Source organism: Dioscorea cayenensis, chromosome 5 (assembly GCF_009730915.1).
Source record: "Dioscorea cayenensis subsp. rotundata cultivar TDr96_F1 chromosome 5, TDr96_F1_v2_PseudoChromosome.rev07_lg8_w22 25.fasta, whole genome shotgun sequence".
In the NCBI taxonomy this organism is placed as follows: domain Eukaryota; kingdom Viridiplantae; phylum Streptophyta; class Magnoliopsida; order Dioscoreales; family Dioscoreaceae; genus Dioscorea; species Dioscorea cayenensis.
Window position 1 is genome coordinate 11819358 of NC_052475.1, and position 23730 is coordinate 11843087.

General features: G+C 41.2%; 3 non-coding genes across 3 annotated transcripts; 2 read left to right on the top strand and 1 right to left on the bottom strand.

Moving 5' to 3' along the window:
- The first annotated feature begins 3689 nt into the window (after positions 1-3689).
- On the top strand, positions 3690-3796 carry LOC120262554. Its single transcript, XR_005536823.1, has one exon. It is a non-coding gene; the product is annotated as a small nucleolar RNA R71 (small nucleolar RNA).
- Positions 3797-6612: 2816 nt separating this feature from the next.
- Positions 6613-6722, top strand: LOC120262574. Its single transcript, XR_005536840.1, has one exon. It is a non-coding gene; the product is annotated as a small nucleolar RNA R71 (small nucleolar RNA).
- A 13617-nt stretch (positions 6723-20339) lies between these two features.
- LOC120262527 lies at positions 20340-20444 on the bottom strand. Its single transcript, XR_005536796.1, has one exon. It is a non-coding gene; the product is annotated as a small nucleolar RNA R71 (small nucleolar RNA).
- Between the last annotated feature and the right edge of the window lie 3286 nt (positions 20445-23730).

Here is a 23730-nt window from a genome sequence, read left to right on the forward strand (position 1 = left end):
GCTTGGTACGACTTAACAAGAGTTCATCAACCTTGTTACATTCTCGCGCATCCCTAATAGCCTTGGGGCATTTCTTGTGGCATCTCCTTGCTCGATTCATCTTCTAGAGTATCTTCTTCACGATCCTCGGAGTAGATGGTACCTTCTCCTCTAGACCAAGCATCATCAACTCCTCGTTCTCCACTTCTTGGTATAGCAACCCCTCATACGGGTCCGGATTCAACATTTCCTACACATATTCATCAATTATCTCATCAATAGTGTCAAGAAAATATAGAGCATCATCAAAGTCAAGAGAATGTTGCATGGCTTTGGCGAGGCAGTATGAGAGCTTATCATCTCCAACCCTCAGTGTCAACTCTCCGCCGTCCATGTCAATCAGTGCCTTAGAATGGCCTCCCAATTATCAAAGGAACATCTACATCCTCAGTGACATCCAACACTATAAAGTATATAAGAAATATGTACTTGTCCACCTTGACAAGGACGTCTTCAATGATGCTGACAAGATCCCCTTGCGTATATCCCGCAAGTGCACGGATTTGTCGAAGTAATAATCCCGGGTAAGCTGGTATCGAATCCACAGGGAATAGGGAATAAAAATACTTAATTCGATTCTTAGCTATATGAAAGATCAATGATGATAAGTGTGACAATGATTCAATTCTCAACAATAAAAACAAGTAAGAGAGCAAAAGTAAAGAAAGAGGGTAAGGCAATCGATAAAGATGGGGTACTTGGATAATGCTCCGCCTAGGATAATTGTTTCAAGTGCAAAAACCCTCTATTATGCTTCCTAATCAATGCAATGGTGAGTCGTGGAAATCCTTAATTACATAGTCCCAAATCTAAGGTCAACTATGCCTAACTCTATACATGTCCTGGAGGAGAGATAAATCTCTTTCTAATTATAGAGTTGCAACGAGCTCTAGGGATTCCAAGTGATAAATCTCTTCCTAATTATAGACCTAACCCTTTGGACCAGGTGGAAGGTCCCTAACCACGATTAAGCCCTAGATACTAAGATCACCTCAATGCTTCACTCCGTTACACGCGTAACTAAGCCCCAGCGGAAGTTCATCCCTTAGACCATTCACTCTATTATGGCCGCAAAGAACTCGAGGAATGGAGGTAGAATCTATCATGTCGGAGGAGAAAGGGGACGCTCCTGTACCTCTCGACTCACCCTCACAACCCTCTCCAACCTAGCTGTGTCTAACGCTCGTGGTGTGTCACTCACTCACAAGGTTACCAACGAGAACTCAAAACCCTAGTGTCACTCTCGGGGAAATGTTCATACAAACAAGCATTCAAGGTTGGAACTCACAATCAACATCAAATTATTGAAAGCATAATAAAGAGATTCAAAGAAACGAATACATCCTAGGGTTCAAAAATACCCAAGTACCCACTAGGGGTTTAGCTCTCCATGGAGCTAAGTACAATCAAGGAAATAGAATGTAAAAGCAATGAATCTATAAAGAAATCCCCTCGATAGTCATGTTGATGGTCTTGTGGAAAGTCCTCTACTCGTTGTCCAAGGATTCCCTCGTCCGGTATAGGATACGCCTCGACGGAAGCTCCCCTACCAACCTTCTTCCTCAGGAATGACGATGTCGGAGCCATAGAACCTCTCCAAAACCTTGGCCAATACCCCTCAAAACCCTAGCTGAAGCCCTATCTCAAGCTGGGGAAAAGATGGAGAAAAAAATACTAAAATCAGGGCTGATTCGGCTTTAAATAGGGCTGGAATCGGGCGAATACACGGGCGTGGATGCTTCACGCCCCAGTGCGGAATTTCCACACGGGCGTGGATAATTTCCACACGCCCGTGTGGATTCTCTGAACTTCTGTTTCCTCGGCCGGCTGTGAACAGTGCTGCTATAGTACTTGCTATTGTGTTGCTTCGGTGCTCTGCTACAGTATCCGGCCTGAATAGCTTCCCGAATCCATACTTTCATCGGAGTAACGCAAACCGGCACACGTTCACGTCGTGGATGACTTGCTTCTTTAATGATAGGCAAGTTGGTGGAGCTGTTGTTCTATGTGCATAAGTCGGAATGCTCGAGTGTGACTGCCTTTGTGCCCCTCCAAATGGATGTGCCAAACTCAAATACGAGGAGGTTGGCACACACTCTAGCATCTCACATCGACCTATGTCTTCGCGTTTGAACCTTAGCAAGATTTCCTCCAAAATCGGTGCATTGTAATCCACATTGGCTTCTTTCCTTCATAATTGGCCTCACAACCCTACCTGCACGAAAGTAACATAAAAACACACATATTAGTGTAAAAACCTGAGAAAAGTAATGCTCAACATAAGGAATGAATGCTTTGCATTCATATCGCACAAGCACTTATCAGATGCCCGTCGGATGCCTCATTGTTCAGTCCACCAATTGCAATATCATCCGAGTGGGCCTAGGTTCTCCCAAGCCTAGCTTCTTGAGAAAGGTATATGGCATGACGTTGATACTAGCCCTAGAGTCCGCCAATGCCATTTCTTCGCCCATACGACTAATGTTGCATCGGATGATGAAGCTTCCAGGGTCTTTCTTCTTATTTAGCATATTCTTTTGCAATACCGCCAAACATGAGGGATCTAAGATAACGGATGCACTCTCGTCTAACTTCCTCTTGTTGGTCAATAAATCATTCAAGAACTTAGCATATCGAGGCATTTGAGACAACACATATATAAAAGGAATGTTGATATGCAATTGCATAAATATACCCAAGAACTTTTTATATTGCTCATCATTTTGGTCGTTCTTCAATCTTGAAGGATAGGGAATTCTCGGCTTGTAAGGTAGGGGTGCCACCTCCTTCTCCTTGTTGGCTCTCTCCTCAACCTTCACAACCTCGGATGCTTCAACATTGGTCTTCTCACTTGGAAGCCTACCCTCAAACTCATGACCACTTCTCAAAGTGATCGCCTTCACATGTTCTCTCGGATTAGTCTGGGTATTACTCGGTAGGCTTCCTTATGGTCTCTCCGATAGAGACTTAACAATTTCCCCACTTGATTTTCTAAATTATGCAATAAAGCGGTATGGTTCCAAAGTGTAGCCTCAACCGATTAGAACCATGTATCCGATGATTGGACAAATCGTGTCAAGGCTTTCTCTAGATCGAACATCCGGGTCTCCAAGCCTGAAACTCTATTCTCCATGTTTGGGGCTTCTTGTTGTTGAAAACCCGATGGTGCGGTGGCCTTTTGTTGTCCTTGGTTATTCCATGAGAAATTATGGTGATTCCACCAACCTGGATTGTTGGTATTGCTATAAGGATTGCCTTGCTTTCTCGTTGCATTACCCACATAGTCAACTTGCTCAATGGAGGGTCTACCACCAATGGCTATAGGGCAATCGGATAGGGCATGCTCCCCTCCATATCCATCACAACTTGTTTCTGCTGCCAATCTTGAAGTAGTTATAGTGTCTAACTTCTTACTCAATGCCTCCACTTGGGCAGCTAATGATGTAACTGCATCTACCTCATGGATGATGGCCACTTTCTTCTTCTCCTTAACATTCCATTGGTAGCTATTCAACCCCATTTCTTCAATTGATTACCGCACTTCTCCGGGGGTCTTGCTACCTAAAGTACCTCCTGCTGCTACATCAAGTAGTTATCTTGTACTTGGGTTCAAACCATTATAAAATGTCTGAATGATCATCCACTCTAGAAACCTATGTTGAGGACATTTTCGCAGGATTCCCTTGAACCTTTCCCATGTCTCAAATAGAGACTCCAATTCTATTTGCACAAAGGATGAGATCTCATTCCTAAGCTTTGCAGATTTTTCAAGACGGAAATAACGGGCAAGAAAAGCTTCTACCATCTCCTCCCATATAGTGATCGATGCTCTAGATAATGAGTGTAGCTACTGCTTCACTCTCCCCTTCAAGGAAAATGGGAAGGCTCTCAACTTCATGGCATCATCCGTAACACCATTGATCTTGAGCATACCACACACTTCCAAGAAATTCTCTATGTGACTGTTTGGATCCTCATTGGCCAAACCATTGAACTGTGCGGACTTTAGTTAAAAATTCTTAGCTGTATTTAAGGGCCGCACAATGCTGGATTGTGTCACCAATCCGGGTCTATAAAATTTCCACACGGGCGTGGGGAATTTCCATACGCCCATGTAGATTCTCTGGAGACCTGATTTTCGGCCGGCTGTGAAAAGTAACTGCTACAATGTATTGCTACAGTGATTTGCTACAATACTCCACCGAAACACTCCCAATTCCACCCTTTTCATCGAGGCAACATAAACGGGCACACGTTTATGCCATAGATAGCAACTCTTCTTCAATCAATAGCCACCTTGGTGAAGATCTTGCCATCAATGCACAAGTCAGGATACGCAAATGTGAGTGCCTTGGGGCCCTCCAACTCATTGTAGTGGTTTAAATACATGGAGAATAGCAGACATTCACTTATCTTGGAGCCCCACTTGTGTCTTCGTGTTTGTTCCTTCCATGATTCCACCAAATACTGCATTCATGATCTATTTTTGGCTTCTTTTCTTAATGCTTAGAGCTTCACAACCCTACATGCGCAAAAGAACACAAATACACATGTATTAGCCCTTAAACCTAATAAAAGTAATGTTCATCATAAGGAAAAAACACTTCACATTCTTAACAAACAAGCACTTATCAATCAACTCAACAAGCATTTAAGATTAGAACTCAATTAAAAGCATCAATTAAGGAAAGCATAATTAAAGGTCAAAGAAACAATATCATCCTAGGGTTTACAAGTCCAAACACCCACTAAGGGTTTAGCTCTCCACTGAGAAAAATACAATCAACAATGAAGTCAAAAGTAAATAGATGCAATCCATGAATAAAACCCCCTTGGTAATCGTGTCGATGGTCTTGTGGAGTAGCCTCGGCCTCTTCAAAGGGCACACTTAGCTGAATCGATGCCGACGAAAGCTCCCCCAATAACTGTCTTTTGACAGAACGTGGTGTTAAAGACCATAGAACAACTCCAAAAATCTCTCTAAACCCTAGATGCAGGCCTCTCCAAAGTTGGGGATGAGATGAAGATAAAATGGAAAAGAGGATTCCCAAATCAGTACAAGTCACGGCTTTATAAAGGATTAGAATCAGGAATCCACATAGGCGTGTGAAATTTCCACACGCCCATATGAATCTGCAGGAACCTGATTTTCTTCAGCCTGTAAATAGTAACTACTATAGTGATTTGCTACATTAACCTGCTACAATACTCAGCCAAAAACACTCCTGAATCCACACTTTTCATCGAGGCAACATAAAGAGGGACATGTTTATGCCATAGATTGCATCGCTTCTTCAATAAGGGATAACATTGATGAAGATCTTGCTATCATTGCACAAGTCAGAACATATAAGTTTGACTAGCTTTGTTCCACTCCAATTTACATATTCCATCAATCATAATGGAGGTTGGCACACACTCATATGTCTTCGAGCACAACTTGCGTCTTCTCGTGTGTCCAGTTCAAGATTCCATCAACATAATGCATTCGCAATCTACTTTGGCTCTTTTCTTCTCTATTTATCTCATAACCCTATAAGCGGAAAGAACACAAAAATAGAAGTATTAGTAATAAAACCTAATAAAAGTAATGCTCATCATAAGAAAAGAATACTTTGTATTCTTAGTACACAAACACTTATCAATTTCTCATCATTTTGGCCGTTCTTCAATCTTGAAGGATAAGGGATTCTTGGCCTGTAGGGTGGGGATGCCACCCCTTCTCTTTTGCTACTTCCTCAACCTCCACCACCTCGGGAACTTTAACATTGGTCTTCTCACTCAGGAGCCTACCCTCAACTTTACTACCACTTCTCAAAGTGATCGCCTTCACAAGTTTACTCGGATTTATCTCTGTGTTACTAGGCAAGCTTCCTTAAGGTCTCTCCGATAATGACTTCATAATTTGCCCCACTTGATTTTCTAGATTGTGTAATGAAGCGGTATGGTTGTGAAGTGTAGCTTTAACCAACTTAAACCTTATATCCGATGATGCAATGAACTTGGTCAAAGCCTTCTCTAGGTCGGTCAAATGGTTATCTAACCCTGAAACTTGATTCTCCATGTTCGGGGCTTGTTGTTGTTGTTGGAAACCCGGTGGTGCCATGGTCTTCTGTTGTCCTTGATTGTTCCAAGAAAGATTCGTGTGGCTCCTCCAGCCCGGATTGTAGGTGTTGCTAAATAAATTGTATCTGCCTCACATTGTATTACCCACAAAATCCACTTGTTCTACAGAGGATGTACCACCAATAGAAATCAGACAATCGGACGAAGCATGTCCTCCTCTACACCAAGTGCAATTAGTCAAGGCCACCTCTCTAGGAGAAGTTAGAGTATCTAACAGTTTTGCTTGATGACTCAACCTGGGCCGCCAATGAAGTAACTGCATCGATCTCATAAAGTCCGACTACTTCTTTTCTGTCTCTTGTGTTCCCTTGATAACTGTTCATAGACATTTCTTCGATGAGATACCAGGCTTTGCTTCCTAAGGAACCTCTTATTGCAGCATCAAGTAACTGTCTTGTGCTTGGGTTCAACACATTATAGAAATTCTGAATGATCATCCACTCAGGGAACCCATGTTGAGGATATTCCGTTTGCAGGATCACCTTGAACCTATCCCATGTCTCAAATAGAGACTCAAATTCCTTTTGCACAAATAATGATATTCCATTGCTAAGTTTCGCAAATTTTCCAGGAGGGAAATATCAGGCAAGAAAAGCTTTTACCATCTTCTCCCATGTAGTGATCGATGTTGTAGGTAATTAATGTAGCCATTGCTTTGCACTTTCTTTCATGAAAAATGGGAAGGCTCTCAACTTGATAGCATCATCCGTAACACCATTAATCTTGAGCATGTCGCACACTTCCAAGAAGACCTCAATGTGATTGTTTGGATCCTCATTGGCCAAACCATTAAACTCTGCCGACTGCTGTAACATCTGGATGAAACCTGGCTTGAGCTCAAAATTCTGAGCCGTGATCGGTGGTTGCATAATACTAGGCTGTGTGCTAAGAACTACTGGTCTAGCATAATCTGATAATGTCCTCTATTGCTCATTCTGTTATTCCATGTTATCATACCCTTCACCTTCTATTTCAGCTTGATTTAACTGTTCTTACATAGGTTCTTTTCCCCTTCTATGAATTCTTCGTTTAGTGTCCGTATTTCCTTCAACCAATGTCAAAGGGTTTCCTCCGGTCATAACCTGGATTTGTAACCAAAGAAAAGAAAACAATTCAGAATGATGGAAGAATCAGAAAATGTGATATAAAATAAATGGTGAATAACTAAATTAGCAAAGTACAAAGTGTTTCTAAAATGCCAATTCCCCGGCAACGGCGCCAAAAACTTGACAACGCCCATTTCGTGCGTACCGTAAGTGCACGGGTTTGTCGAAATAATAATATCCTGGTGAGTGGATAGTTGTATTCACAGTGAATAGTAATAAAAAACACAAGGATTGCTATTTAATTAAAGTGAAGATGGATCGATAGTAGTGTGAACAATATCAATATGAAAAGAAATAAAAACAACATGAAAGAGAGACGATATAAAAAATTGAGAGGAAAGACAATCGATAGAAAGTGGGCACCCGGACATTGCTCCCCTAGGACTATTGCTTCAAGTGCAAAACCAAAAATTATATCTTCTAGCTTATGTTTAATAAGTCTTGGAAATCCTAATACACACGGTCTCAAACCTAAGGTCAACCGTGACTAACCCTGCACTATACCCTGGCGGAGAAATTCCTCAGTCTCAACACCTCACACTGTGGAAAGTTGCTTAAAGCTCTAGGGACTCCAAGTGATAAAGCCTATTCCCTAACATAGGTATAACCCTTTGGTCCAGGCGAAAGACCGCTAATCACAATTAAGCCCCATATACTAAAAATTACTTCAATGCTTCACTCTGTTGCTTACGCAACTAAGCCCCAGCGGAGTTCGTCTCTTTGCACTTCACTCTATTGTGATCGCAAAGAACTCTTCAAATGTGGAGGTAGGATAAATCAAACCATAGGGGAAAGGGATGTTCCACTGCCTCTCGACTCATCCTCTCCACCCTCTCCAATCTTGCTTTGTCTAACCCTCATGGTGCGTCAGTCACTTACAAGGATTACCGATGTAGGTTCTCAACCCTAGTGTCACTCTAAGCGAAAACCCATTCAACAAGCATTCAAGATTAGAACTCAATTAAAGACATCAATAAAAAAAAACATAATAGAAATATCAAAGAAACAATATCATCCTAGGGTTTATAAGTCCAAGTACCCACTAGGGGTTTAGCTCTCCATGAGCAAGATACAATCAATAATGAAATCAAAAGTAAAAGCATGCAATCCATAAGTAAAACCCCCTTATAGTCCATATCGATGGTCTTATAGAGCATCCTCATCTTCTCTAAGGGTTCCCTTCATCAAGCCTAGGGCACACCTTGCCGAATTGATGCCGACGAAAGCTCCCCCAATAACTATCTTCCAAAGGAACATGGTGTTGAAGGCCATAGAAATACTACAAAAACCTATCCAAAGCCTCTCCAAACCCTAGCCGTGAGTGCCTCTAAAGATGGAGAAAATATAAGAAAAAAATAGCGGAAAGATTCCTCAAAATGGGGTGAAATCGTGACTTAAATATGCTGGAATCGGGCATCCACACGGGCGTATGAAATTTCCACAAACCCGTGTGAATCTGCAGGAATTGATTTTTCTGCGGCCTGTAAACAGTGATTTGCTATAGTGCCCTTTTGCAGTACTTTGCCATAATACTCCCGAATCCACACATTCATCGAGGCCACATGAACGGGCACACATCCATGCGGTAGATTGAGTTGCATTTTCAATAAAATCACATTTGATGACAATCTTGCTATTATTGAACAAGTCAGAACACATGAGTGTGACTACCTTTGTGCCCCTCAAATTTGCATGTTCACTCAAGCACAATGGAGGTTGGCTCACCCTCATATGTCTTTGAGCACAACTTGTGTCTTCACGTTTCTTCACTCCAAGATTTCTTCAACAAAGTGCGTTCACGATCTACTTTGGCTTCTTTCTTCCACACTTGTCTCCACAACCTTACATGCACTAAAAAAACATATATACACATGTATGAGCGATAAAATCTGAGAAAACATAATGCTCATTGTAAGAAAATAATACTTCATATTACTATTACACAAGCACTTATCAGTTTTCTTCTTGAATTGCATTGTCGAACTCACCTAGGGTTCTTTAAGACCTGTAACAATAATGGAACCCATTAAACCACAAAAGGAGATCAATTCATCAAAATATACATGAATAGTACAAAATGTATACATATAAAAGAAATACATTTAAGCGTTTATCATGTATAAAGCTACTATATATTTAGTTTTTGTCGAAATAAGGTCTTTTGAGCTAGTTTTTCTTATAAAGTACATGGGCATATATCTAGGGTAAATTCACACACACCGGGGAGTAAGGGGTAGGGGTGAATATCTTTCTTATGGAAGAAACTAAAAACACAATAGTCTCTAGGGTTCCCTTGTTTGTTTGTGAATTTCCTATCCTTTATGAGATTAGAGGTCATGCACTCATATTCTCTTCTTTTGAGCTGAGTGTTTTGCTTGAGGATAAGCGAATGTTCAAGTGTGGGGATATTTGATGAGTGCACTCTATATAGATATTTTATATACCTTATCGCATGATTCTCCTGTCCTTTTTGCACTCTTTCACTATAAATCGATGCTACTTGGGGTATATTTGTTAAATGATACACATAATCAAGTTTAGGATTGAAAGGAATGGATAGAGATGAATTTTAACATGAAATGGAGTTGGAATGCCCTTTTTAAGGGAAGCACAGTCAAGAGGCACGCCAACGTTTACAACCATGCAGTTTCCAAGACTTAGAGAAATTTAACCCAGCTTGGAAGCACGAGCGTGCTTATGTCCTTGCACTTCACTAGAACTTGAGCAAAATGAAGAGTATGGCTTTACTGCCCCTAGCACCATCATCCTTTGGGACATGGTCGGTAAGCACAAGCATGCATGACCCTATGCACTTTATTAGAATTTTTACAGAGAAAAGAGCATGGATCCAGGGCTCCTAGCACTACTGTGCTCTTGAAGCACTAACAACAAGCACGGGCATGCTTACACCTATACACTTTTCAGGTTGGGCTACAATCATGCCGAGAACAAGTTCCAAGGCACCCCGAAGAAATCACGATGATAAGTGTCTAACTATATGTTTTAGCTTATATATATTTTATACACTTAGCATGTATTTTGTTATGAATTAATGTTTGTTTTGTGCTTAATCATGTGTTATTTGCTTTGTGATACACATAGAAGCCATGGAAAACACGAGGACACAATTATGGTTAAAAATAGGAGAAAACCTGGTTTTTCAGTACTGTAGCATATTTATTGTATCAGGTACTGCAGCTGGAGTACTGTAACAATTTAACTGTAATAGCTACTATAGCACCTAGAGATTTTTAAAGATAGAGAGTTTACCCTAAGTCATACAGCCTCATACAACCCCTATGGACCCCGGTATAGGTCAAAATTTGGGGTATTTAAGGTTTCTTATAGGGCAAAACAAGGGACTTCTTCTTGGCCTTTTGGGCTGCCGCCACCACACCTTCTTGAGGTTTTTCGGCCATCTTTCGGCGGCAATCCTTATAGAAAATGAGCACATATCATCACCAAGAGGGAGAGGAGCAAAGGAGTTGCAGTGAAGATCTAAGCCATCATCGGAAACCATTCAAAGCTTCACCCATTCAAGGAGATCAAGATCACAGAGGGAGTTTTCTTGCTTCTTTATTGTATTGTATTTCCTTGTATATTATATAAATATCTCTCATAGTGAGGGATTAACTTATTGTGGTGTTTGGATTTGGATGAAACCTAGGGTTCATCTTGTGTAAAACCCTTGAATGTGTCATTATTTAACTTGATGGTTATTTGAGATTCAATCTATTTTGTATTGCATGTCTGATAAATGACCTTTTGCGTATGTACCGCAAGTACACGGGTTTGTCAAAGTAATAATACCCTGTTGAGTGGGTAGTCAAATCAATAGGGAATAGTGATTAGAAACACAAAGATTGCCATTTAACTAGAATGAAGATGAATCGATAATGATGTGAATAAGAATCAATGCAAATAGAAATAAGAAAAGAAGAAGGAGGCGCAAATAAAAGATAGGAGAGGCAATTGACGATAAATGGGGCACCTGGATATTGCTCACCCTAGGACTATTGCTTCAAGTGTAAGACCAATCATTATGTTCCCTAAACTAATGGTTACTGAGTCGTAGAAATTTTTAAACACACTATCCCAAAACTTAAGGTCAACCATGACTAAGCCTACACTATACCCCGGTGGAGAAATCTCTCAGTCTTGACACCTTACACTATGCTAGGTTGCTTTAGGCTCTAGGGATTCTAAGTGATAAACCCTATTCCTTAAAATAGATCTAACCCTTTGGTCCATGAGAAAAGACCCTTAGTCACAATTAAGCCCCAAATACTAAGGACTACTTCAGTGCTTCACTTTGTTGCTTTCGTAACTAAGCCCCAGCGGAGTACATCTCTTACCACTTCACTCTATTGTAACCGCAAAGAACTCTTGGACTGTGGAGGTAGGATAAATCACACCGGATGGGAACGGAAAAATTCTGCTACCTCTTGACTCACCCTCTCGACCCTCTCCAATCTTGCTTTGTCTAACCCTCATGGTGTGTCACTCATCCACAAGGATTACCAAAATAGATTCTCGACCCTAGTGTCAATCTAAGGGAAAACCAACTCAACAAGCATTCAAGATTAGAATTTCAATTAAAACATCAATTAGAGGAAGCATAATAAAAGGTCAAAGAAACAACATCATCCTAGGGTTTACAAGTCCATACTGGTTGTATGCAGGCCGCATGGAGGCCATATGACTTAGTGAAAAGTTCTTATACAATAGTAAAACAAAGTATTCTTTTCTAACATTGAGCATTGCTTTTCTCCAATTTTATCGCTTACTGATAAGTGCTAGTGTGATAAGAATACGAGCTATTCTTTCCTTATGTTGAGCATTACTTTTATCAGGTTTTAGGACTAATACTTGTGCATTTGTGTTACTTTCATGCATATAGGGTTGTGAAGCTGAATATTAAAGAAAGATGCCAATGTACATAGATCATGAACGCACTATTTGGAGGAAATCTTGAGAAGGATCAAACGCGAAGACATAAGTCGGGTTCAAGATGGAAGAATGTGTGCCAACCTCCTTGTTTGAGGGCACAAAGGCAGTCACATTCGAGTATCCCAATTTGTGCATTGATAGCAAGAACTTCACCAATGAGGTCGTTTATTGAAGAAGCAAAATGATCTATGACGTAAACATGTGCCCATTTACGTTACCTCGATGAAAACATGGATTCAGGAGTGTTTCGGCCTGGTATTGTAGCAGGGTACTACAATAAAACACTGTAGCAATTTACTATAATAGGTACTGTTCACAACCGGGGGAGAAATTGAATTTCAAAGAATGTACACGGCAATATGGAAATTACCAACGCCCATGCGAAATATCCACAGGAGGGCCCACAGGGGCGTGTGGATGCCCGATTCCAGCCCTTTTAAAAGCCGATTTTCAACCCAATTTCGACATTCTTTTCTCCATCTTTTCCCCAACTTTCAAGAGGATGGTGGCTAGGGTTTTGAGATGTATTGGCAAGGGTTTTGGACAGGTTTTATGGCTTTGACATCGTGCTCCACTTGGAAGAATTTTATTGGGAGAGCTTTCGTCGGCACCGATTCGGCGAGGTGTGCCCAAGGACACACAAGGGGATCTTTGGAGGAGACGAGGCCACTCCAGAAGACCATCGATATGACTACCGATGGAGTTTTTCTATGGATAACTTGTTTTTACATTTGATTTCATTATTGATTGTAACTAGCTCCATGGAGAGCTAAACCCCACTAGTGGGTACTTAGATACATGAACCCTAGGATGTATTTGTTCCATTAAAACCTTTTATTATGCTTTCCATAATTGATGTTTTAATTAAGTTCCAATCTTGAATGTTTGATTAATTGAATACTCCCTTAGAGTGACACTAGGGTTGAGAGTTCACCTTGGTAACACTTGGGAGTGAGTGACACACCATGAGAGTTAGAAAAATCTAGATTGGAGAGGGTTGAGAGGGTGAATCGAGAGGTAGCGGAGCGTCCCCTTTCCACTTAGACGTGATTTATCATACCTCCATTTCCTTGAGTTCTTTGGGGTCATAGTAGAGTGAACGGGCTAAGGGATGACTTTCCCCTGAGGCTTAGTTGAAAAGGCAACGGAGTGAAGCGTTGAAGTGATTTTAGCACCTACGTCTTAATTGTGACTAGGAACCTCTCACCTGGACCAAAGGGATAGGTCTACATCTAGGAAGAGGGTTTATCATTTCGAATCCCTAGAACTCAATGCAATTCTATACAAGTGCAAGGTGTTGAGATTGTTTGATTTCTCCACCGGGACATCGTATAGAGTTAGTCATGGTTGACCTTAGATTTGGGATCATGTATTGAAGGATTTCCGCAACTCATTAATGCATTAATTAGGAAGCATAATAGTTGGTTCTGCACTTGAAATGATTGTCCTAGGCAGAACAATATCTGAGTACCCCATTGATATCAATTGCCTTATCTCTCATTTACTTGTGCTTCTCTTTCTTATTTCTTTTATTCTTGTTTACACTACATCTTACAACACAATCATTGTTCCTTTTCACTAGGTTAAGTAGCAATTTAAGTACTCTTATTCCCTACTCCCTGTGGATACGATACCCCACTCACTTGTGATTTTATTACTCGACAAACCCATATACGAGGAGGCATTTACAGACATTGAGCAGTATACCTAGTTACCTACAAATTATCCTAGAGCATTGACCCCACAAAGAGCATATAGAGCATTATGTGGTCAGGGCCAGTATGAGCCGGGGGTGTCCAAGTCCACGTGCCTTTCTCATCCTGCTTACCAATATTTACACGCTATTCTGAGTAGGTCAGTGAATGACTGTGGTGATAGCACTGGCGTTTTGAGGCAGTAGGAGCTATTGTACCTATACTCGATTGTCTAGAGCACACTGATTCATCTAGGGCACATCGTCGTACAGTATATACGACATCAGGGGCAGTATTCCAAATTAGGAGCGATTTTCTAAGGCCCCTACATTACGAGACTAGTTGTGGGAATGGGTCTCCTGGACGCGATTTATGGGGCCGAGAAGACGAATATACATGTCCCCCTGAGCTTAGAGATGATGAGATTGATGGGTATGGTCTGCAGAGTCCATTCAGGAGTATATGCTCTGATTACTCCTGTCCCAGAGGTAGTAGAGGGAGAGGATGATCTGGCCGAGGGTTCCTAGCCTGCCCCTGAGCCTCATCCGATGGTGATGAAGACTAAGGTACCTCATGTTGCAGAGGAGTCACTCCCAGTACGCATGTTTTCCCCATCTCGACCCTATGATCGTTTTGAGAGGCTTGAGAGCGCGGTGGGGGTGCTACGGGCTGAGATCAATGAGGTTAGGGTGACACAGGCCGCACAGTATGCCGAGTTTATGGCGTGTTTGGACACTCTCCAGCATATTTTATAGCGAGACATTGCCTCATCATATGTTCTACGGCTGAGAACCCCTCCAGCCCCACAAGCCTCACCATCACCCAATCCACCAGCATCTTTTGATTATCCTACAGCAACAGGAGTAGAGCGGACACCGGGCGACACCGACATTTGATGCATTCTTTATTTTCTTGTTACTTTACTTTATTTTGTATTGTTGTTAGACTTGCACTACTCATAAAGGATTTTCCTTCTGAGTATGTCTTTTATTTTCATTTTGTTGTTTTGAGTTGTATTCACTTCTCTATCTTTTACATACTCGAGTTGTTTTTCTTTATTGAGCTTCACTGAACCCCCTTGTGTATGTTTGTAGATGGTCCTGTCTGTATGGGAATTGAGAACTAGTCATGGACACGACCAAGGTGCTTTTGCACTTATTCATGTGTGTTTCACAACCCGTTTGAACATCACTCTCAAGGATTTAGTTCCATCAAATGCAACACTAGGAGTCAAGGGAGTATTGTTTTGATTGCTTCTTCTACATATATTCTTGATTGATATACATTATTAGTGAGCTTGCATGGTACATTGGGGACAATGTACAACTTAAGTGTCGGGGGAGTTTCATAGTGCACATGTCTTTTATATTAGTTTTGATTTATATACATGCTCACATATCCAATGGTGGTTCACCTTAGTTGCAATGATTGTTTTCTTGAGTTTTAGTAGAATTTTTAACATTGAATGTTCTCATGCTCTAGTTTTTACTTGTATTTCTAGGAATTTTTGCCCGATTAACACTTGTTGCACTACTCGCTCAATAAACTCTTTTGGAAACTCAAGTTTGATGTTAAATGGACTAGTTATAGTTGTTTCTTTTGTTAATTGTGAAAAAAAAATAGTTTTATTGTTTAGTTGTGCTTGTTGGGTGGAAAGAGCTACCACCTATGAAGTATGAAGCTACTCTCATATGTCGGATACTAATTATGCCCTAATGAGAGAAAGAGCTATCTCATAGGATGAGTGAAAGCTACCACCCCGATAGAAAGAACCTCAAAAGTGTGAAAGCCACCTTAGCGGCCGCTTTGGAAAGGGCTACGTTAGAGGATGTGCGAAGCTACTACCATCTTTTTTTTAATTTTTGTTACTTTGTGTAGATAAATAAGTCTCTTATACTTAGGACTTTAAGGAGTATACCTTGGGTTGACTTGAGTGAGTTTTTACACACACTTACACGATTTTGGGTTCATTGTCCTTTTTGATTCAAGTTTTTAGCTAGAGCATTGATTTTTGCGTATTTAGTGTTGGAATTTCCCTTACTTGTAGAATCTTTTTGCATGCTTTGGTGAACCTAAGGCCAAGCACTTCCTATATTTCCTTCGTCTATGCTTCAATGTTTTATTTTTTTTGCTTGAGGACAAGCAAAAGCTTAAGTGTGGGGGGGTTTGATAAGTACTTGTGTGATAAGAATGAGAAGTATCTTTTCCTTATGTTGAGCATTACTTTTATCAGGTTTTAGCACTAATACTTGTGTGTTTGTGTTACTTTCATGTATATAGGGTTGTGAAGCCGAATGTTAAAAAAAGAAGCCAATGTAGATCGTGAACACAATATTTGGAGGAAATCTTGAGAAAGGATCAAACGCAAAAACATAAGTCGTGTTCAAGATGCGAGAATGTGTGCCAACCTCTTTGTATTCTAGCTAGCACAATGATTTGGAGGGGCACAAAAGCAGTCACATTTGAATATCCCGATTTATGCATTGATATCAAGAGCTTCACCAATGAGGTCGTTTATTAAAGAAGCAAAACAATCTACGACATTAATGTGTGCCCGTTTACGTTACCTAGATGAAAATATGGATTCGGGAGTGTTTTTGGCCGATACTGTAGCAGGGTACTGTTCACAGTCAAGCGAGAAATTGAATTTAGAGAATCCACACGGGTGTGTGGAAATTACCCACGCCTGTGCAAAAAAATCCAGAGGGGCATCCACAAGGGCATGTGGATGGCCGATTCCAGCCCGTTTAAAAGCCGATTTTCAGCCGGATTTCAGCATTCTTTTCTCTAACTTTTCTCCAACTTTCAAGAGGGCGGCAGCAAGGGTTTTCAGAGGTATTGGCAGTTTTGAGAGATTCTACAGCTTCGACCTCGCTCCACTTGAAGAAGGTTATTGGTGAAGCTTTCATCTACATCGATCCGGCGAGGTGTGCCCTAGGCCGGACAAGCGAACCTTTGGAGGAGATAAGGCCACTCCACAAGACAATCAACATGACTTTCGAGGGGTTTTTCTATGGATTACTTATTTTTATATTTGATTTCATTGTTGATTATTACTAGCTCTATTGAGAGCTAAACACCCTTAGTGGTTACTTGGATTTGTGAACCCTAGGATTTATTTGTTTCATTAAACCTTTTATTATGCTTTCCTTAACTAATATTTTAATTGAGTTCCAATCTTGAAATGTTTGATTGATTGAACGCTCCCTTAGAGTAACACTAGGGTTGAGAGTTCACCTTAGTAACACTTGTGAGTGAGTGACACACCACGAGAGTTAGACAAATCTAGATTGGAGAGGGTTGAGAGGGTGAGTCGAGAGGTAGTGGAGCGTCCCCTTTCCCCTTCGACGTGATTTATCATACCTCCATTTCCTTGAGTTCTTTGTGGTCATAGTAGAGTGAACAGGCTAAGGGATGACCTTCCGCTGAGGCTTAGTTGCAAAGGGAACGGAGTGAAGCGTTGAAGTGATTTTAGCACATAGGGCTTAATTGTGACTAGGAACCTTTCACCTGGACCAAAGGGTTAGGTCTACATCTAGGAAGAGAGTTTATCACTTCGAATCCCTAGAACTCCATGCAATTCTGTACAAGTGCAAGGTGTTGAGATTGTTTGATTTCTCCACCGGGACTTCGTATAGAGTTAGTCATGGTTGACCTTAGATTTGGGACCATGTATTGAAGGATTTTCATGACTCATTAATGCATTAATTAGGAATCATAATAATAGTTGGTTCTGCACTTGAAATGATTATCCTAGGCAGAACAATATCTGAGTACCCCATTGATATCGATTGCCTTATCTCTCATTTACTTGTATTTCTCTTTCTGGTTTCTTTTATTCTTGTTTACACTACATCTTATCAACACAATCATTGTTTATTTTCACTTGGTTAAGTAGCAATTTAAGTACTCTTATTCCCTACTCCTTGTGGATACGATACCCCACTCACCTGGGATTTTATTACTCAATAAACCGGTGCACTTGCGGGTCACACGCAAGAGGCATTATCACTTATGCATGTGTATTGGTGTTCTTTTGCGCATGTAGTGTTATGGAGACAAGTATGAAACAAAGAAACCAAATAGTAGATCATGGGTGCATTTTGTTGATGAAATCATTGAGTAAACAAACGTGAAGACACAAGTTGTGCTCAAAGGTATGTGAGTGTGTGCCAACCTCCAAAGAATACATAGTTTGAAGGGGCAGAAGGGTAGTCACTCTCATGTGTTCCGACTTGTGCATTACTAGCAAGATCTTCATTAATGTGACTTTGATTGACGACACAACGTGACCTACTGCATGAATGTGTGCCCATTCATGTGGCCTTGATGAAGAGTGTCGATTCGGGAGTATTATAGCGAACTATTGTAGCAAATCACTGTACCAGTTATTGTTCACAGATTGCAGAAATTCATTTCCTGGAAATTCACACGGGTGTGTGGAAATTCCACACACCCGTGTGGATGCCCGATTCCAGCCCTATTTAAGTCGCGATTTTAAGCATTTTGAATGATCTTTTTCCCATCTTTTCTCTAACTTTGGAGGCTCTCGCGGCTAGGGTTTGGAGAGGCTTTAGCAAGTTTTTCAAGAGGTTCTATGGCTTTGAACAGCTCGTTCCTTTGAAAGATAGTTATTGGGGAAGCTTTCATCGGCATCGATTAGGCGAGATGTGCCCTAGGCTTGACGAGGGAACCTTTGGAGAAGATGAGGCTACTCCACATGACCATCAATATGGACTACAAGGGGGTTTTACTTATCGATTGCATATTTTTACTTTCAATTTCATTATTGATTGTATCTTGCTCCATGCAGAGCTAAACCCCTATTTGGTGCTTGGACTTGTAAACCCTAGGATAATTTTGTTTAATTGACCTTTAATTATGTTTTATTTAATTGATGTTCTAATTGAGTTCCAATCTTGAATGCTTGTTGAAGTGATTTTCCCTTAGAGTGACACTAGGGTTGAGAATCCATCTTGGTAATCCTTGTGGATGAGTGACACACCATGAGGGTTAGACAAAGCTAGATTGGAGAGGGTTGAGAGGGTGAGTCAAGAGATAGTAGAATATCCCCTTTCCCATCCGGTGTGATTTATCCTAAATCCACGTTCCAAGAGTTCTTTGCGGTCACAATAGAGTGAAGTGCTAAGAGAGGAACTCTGCTGGGGCTTAGTTATGCAAGCAACATAGTGAAGCGTTGAAGTAATCCTTAGTGCTGGGGCTTAATTGTGACTAGGGGTCTTTCACCTGGACCAAAGGGGTAGATCTAGATTAGGGAATAGGGTTTCTTACTTTTAGTCCCTAGAGCTTTATGCAACCTCACACAGTGTAAGGCGTCGAGAGCATTCTTTCTACCAGGGCATAGTGTAGTGTTAGTTACGGTTGACCTTATGTTTGGGATCGTGTGTTTAAGGATGTCCACGACTCATTAAACATCAGTTAGGATATTTAATGGTCGTTCCTACACTTGAAGCAATAGTCCTAGGGTGAGCAACGTCCGGGTGCCCCACTTTCTATCGATTACCTCTCCTATCATTTTATTGCATCTCCTTTTTGTTCTTTTTATTTCTATTTGCATAGATATTGTTCACACTACTTTGGTGCATCTTCACCATAGTTAAATAACAATTTTTGTGCTTCCTGATCACTATTCCCTATGGATATGACTATCCACCCACAAGGGTACTTTATTACTTCGACAACCCATGCACTTGGGGTATGCACTCACAAGGGGTGTGTCAAGTTTTTGGTGCCATTGCCGGGGAATAGGCGCTTTGGAAACACTTTGCACGTTGATGTTTTAGCTATTAATCACTTATTCTATTTCACACTTTCTTATTCTTCCATCATTCTGATTTGTTGTCCTTTCTTTGGTTATAGCTCCAGGTTATGACCCGAGTAACCCTTTGACACTAGTTGAAGGAGATCTGGGTGTTGGATGAAGAATTCATAGAAAGGGAAAAGAACATGTGCAATAACAATCTAATCAAGATGAATTAGAAGTTGAAGGGTCTGATAATATGGCAGAACAGAATAGACAAAACAGAATAAGCAGCAGAGGGCACTCTCAGATTATGCCAGACCCATAGTTCTTGGCACGTGGTCTAGTATTGTGTGGCCACCGATCACGGCTCAGAATTTTAAGCTCAAGCCAGGCTTCATCCAAATGTTACAGCTGTCAGCACAGTTTAATGGTTTAGCAGATGAGGATCCAAATAATCACATAAAGAACTTCTTGGAGGTGTGCGACATGCTCAAGATTAACGGTGTTACAGATGATGCTATCAAGTTGATGGTCTTCCCATTTTTCTTGAAAGGCAGAGCGAAGCAATGTCTACATTCATTGCCTAGAGCATCGATCACTACATGGGAGGAGATGGCAGAATCTTTTCTTTCCCGATATTTCCCTCTCAGAAAATCCGCGAACCTTAGGAATGAAATATCCTCTTTTTTATAAAAGGAATTGGAGTCACTTTTTGAGATATGTCATAGGTTCAAGGAGCTCTTGAAAATGTCCTCAACATGGGTTTCCCGAGTGGATGATCATTCAGACTTTCTATAGTGGTTTGAACCCAAGCACAAAGCAGTTACTTGATGCTGCAGCAGGATGTACCTTAGGGAGCAAGACCCTTGAAGAAGCCCGACATCTCATCAAAAAAATGGCTTTGAACAGTTATTAGTAGAACACAAGGGACAGAAAGAAGATAGCCAGACTTCATGAGATTGATGTAGTTACCTCATTTGCGGCCCAGGTTGCGTCATTGAGCAAGAAGTTAGACACTCTAACTTCTCCTAGAGTGTCGGCCGTGTCGGGTTGCACTGGGTGTGGGGGAGGACATGCTCCATCTAATTGCCCAATTTCTATTGGTGGTACATCCTCAGTGGAACAGGTTGACTTTGTAGGTAATGCAATGAGAGGTCAAGGAAATCTATATAGCAATACATACAATCCGGATTGGAGGAGTCACCCTAGCCTTTCTTGGAGTAATCAAAAGCAATAGAAGACAATGGTACCACCAGGTTTCTAATAATAATAACAACAACAACAAGCCCCGAACATGGAGAATAGAGTTTCAGGGTTGGAAATCGGATGATAGGTCTAGAGAAGGCTTTAACCAAGTTTATTCAATCATCATATATGAGATTTCAATCGGTTGAAGCTACACTTCGTGACACGACCGAATATGCGTGTAAACCGCAAGTACACGGTGTCGAAGTAATAATAGCCCAGTGAGAGGGTAGTCGAATACACAAGGAATAGTGCTTAGAACCACCAAGATTGCTATTTAACTAGAATGAAAATATGTTGAAAGTGATGTGGAAACAAACTTAATGCAAATGAAAATAAGAAAAGATACAGGAGGCGCAAGTAAAAGATAGGGAAGGCAATCGATGATAAATGGGGTACCCGAATATTGATCCACCTAGGACAATCATTTCAAGTGCAAGAACCCTTTGTTATACTTCCTAATTGATACAACAATGAGTTGTGGAAATCCTTAATTACATGATCCCAAATCCAAGGTCAACCACGCCTAACTCTATACATGTCCCGGAGGAGAAATCGAACAATCTCAACACCTCGCACTTGCATAGAATTGCAATGAGCTCTAGGGATTCTAAGTGATAAACCCTATTCCTATGTATAGACCTAACACTTTGGTCCAGGTGGAAGATCCCTAGCCATAATTAAACCCTAGGTGCTAAAATCACTTCAACGCTTCTCTCCGTTGCACTCGCAACTAAGCCCCAGTGGAAGGTCATCCCTTAGCCCATTCACTCTACTATGGCCGCAAAGAACTCTTGGAATGTGGAGATAGCATAGATCACACCGGAGAGGAAAGGGGACGCTCCGCTACCTCTCGACTCACCCTCTCAACCCTCTCCAATCTAGCTTTGTCTAACTCTCATGGTGTGTCACTCACTCACAAGAGTTACCAACAAGAACTCTCAACCCTAGTGTCACTCTAGGGGAGTATTTATACAATCAAGTCTCCAAGATTGGAACTCACAAATACAAAGCATAATAAAGAGATTCAATGAAACGAATACATCCTACGGTTCACAAATACACAAGTACCCACTAGGGGTTTAGCTCTCCATGGAGCAAAATACAATAGATAATGAAATCAAAAGTAAAGAGATGCAATCCATGAATGAAAACCCCCTCGAGTTTGTGTCGAAGGTCTTGTGGATCGGACGCGTCTTCTTCAAAGGTCCCCTCGTCAAACCTAGGGCACACCTCGCCGGATCGGTGCCAACGAAAGCTCCCCCAATTGCTCTCTTCCTAAGGAAACGCAATGTCGAAGGCCGTCAAACCTCTCCAAAGCCTTGTCAAAGCCTCTCCAAACCCTAGCCACCGGCGCCTCCAAAGATGGGGAAAGTTGGAAGAAAAGATAGGGGAAAAGATAGAGAAATCGTGGCTGAATCACGGCTTTTAAGGGGATGGAATCGGGCATCCACACGGGAGTGTGGAATTTCCACACGCCCGTGTGAATTCTCTGAAATTCTGATTTTCGGCCGATTGTAAACATTAACTATAACAGTAAATTGCTACAGTGCTCTACCGAAAACACTCCCGAATCCACTTTTTCGTCGAGGCAACATAAACAGGCACACGTTTATACTGTAGATTGTGTCGCTTCTTCAATAAACAGGTTCATTGGTAAGGATCTTGCTAACAATGCACAAGTCAGGATACGCAAATGTGGCTGCCCTTGTGCCCCTCCAAATCATTGTAATTGCTTGAATACATGGAGGTTGGCACACATTCACATATCTTTGTGCCCAACTTGTGTCTTCGCGTTTGTTCCTTCCAAGATTCCATCAAATAGTGCATTCATGATCTACTTATGGCTTCTTTTCTTAAAACATAGCTTCACATCCATACCTGCGCAAAAGAACACAAATGCATATGTATTAGCGTTTAAACCTGATAAAAGTAATGCTCATTGTAAGGAAAGAATACTTCACATTCTTAACACACAAACACTTATCACTTCGCAACCACACCACGTCACTTCACAACTTAGAGAATCAAGTGGGGGAAATTACAAAGTCATTAACAGAGACACCTCAAGGGAGCTTGCCAAGCAACATAGAAACCAACCCAAGAGAACATGTGAAGGTGATCACTTTGAGAAATAGTCATGAAGTTTAAGGTAGGCTCCCGAGTGAGAAGACCAATGTTGAAGCACCTGAGGTCGTGGAGGTTGAGGAGAGAACCAACAAAGAGAAACAGGTGGCACCCCCACCTTACAAGCCAAGAATCCCTTACCCTTCAATGTTGAAGAATGTCCAAAATGATCAGCAATGTAAGAAGTTCTTGGGTCTATTCAAGCAATTGCACATCAACATTGCATTTGTAGAGGTATTGTCTCAAATGCCTTATTATATGAAGTTTCTCAAGGACCTCTAGACCAACAAGAGGAAGTTTGAGGAGAATGCATCTGTGATTTTAGATACTTCATATTCGGTGGAGTTTGATAAGTGCTTGTGCGATATGAAGGCGAAGCGTTCATTCCTTATGTTGAGCATTACTTTTCTTGGGTTTTTACACTAATATGTGTGTTTTTATGTTACTTTTATGCAGGTAGGGTTGTGAGGCCGAGTATAAAGGAAAGAAGCCAATGTGGATTACAATGCACCGATTTTGGAGGAAATCTTGCTAAGGTTCAAACGTGAAGACATAGGTCTATGTGAGATGCTAGAGTGTGTGCCAACCTCCTCGTATTTGAGTTTGGCACATCCATTTGGAGGGGCACAAAGACAGTCACACTCGAGCATTCTGACCTATGCACATAGAACAAGAGCTT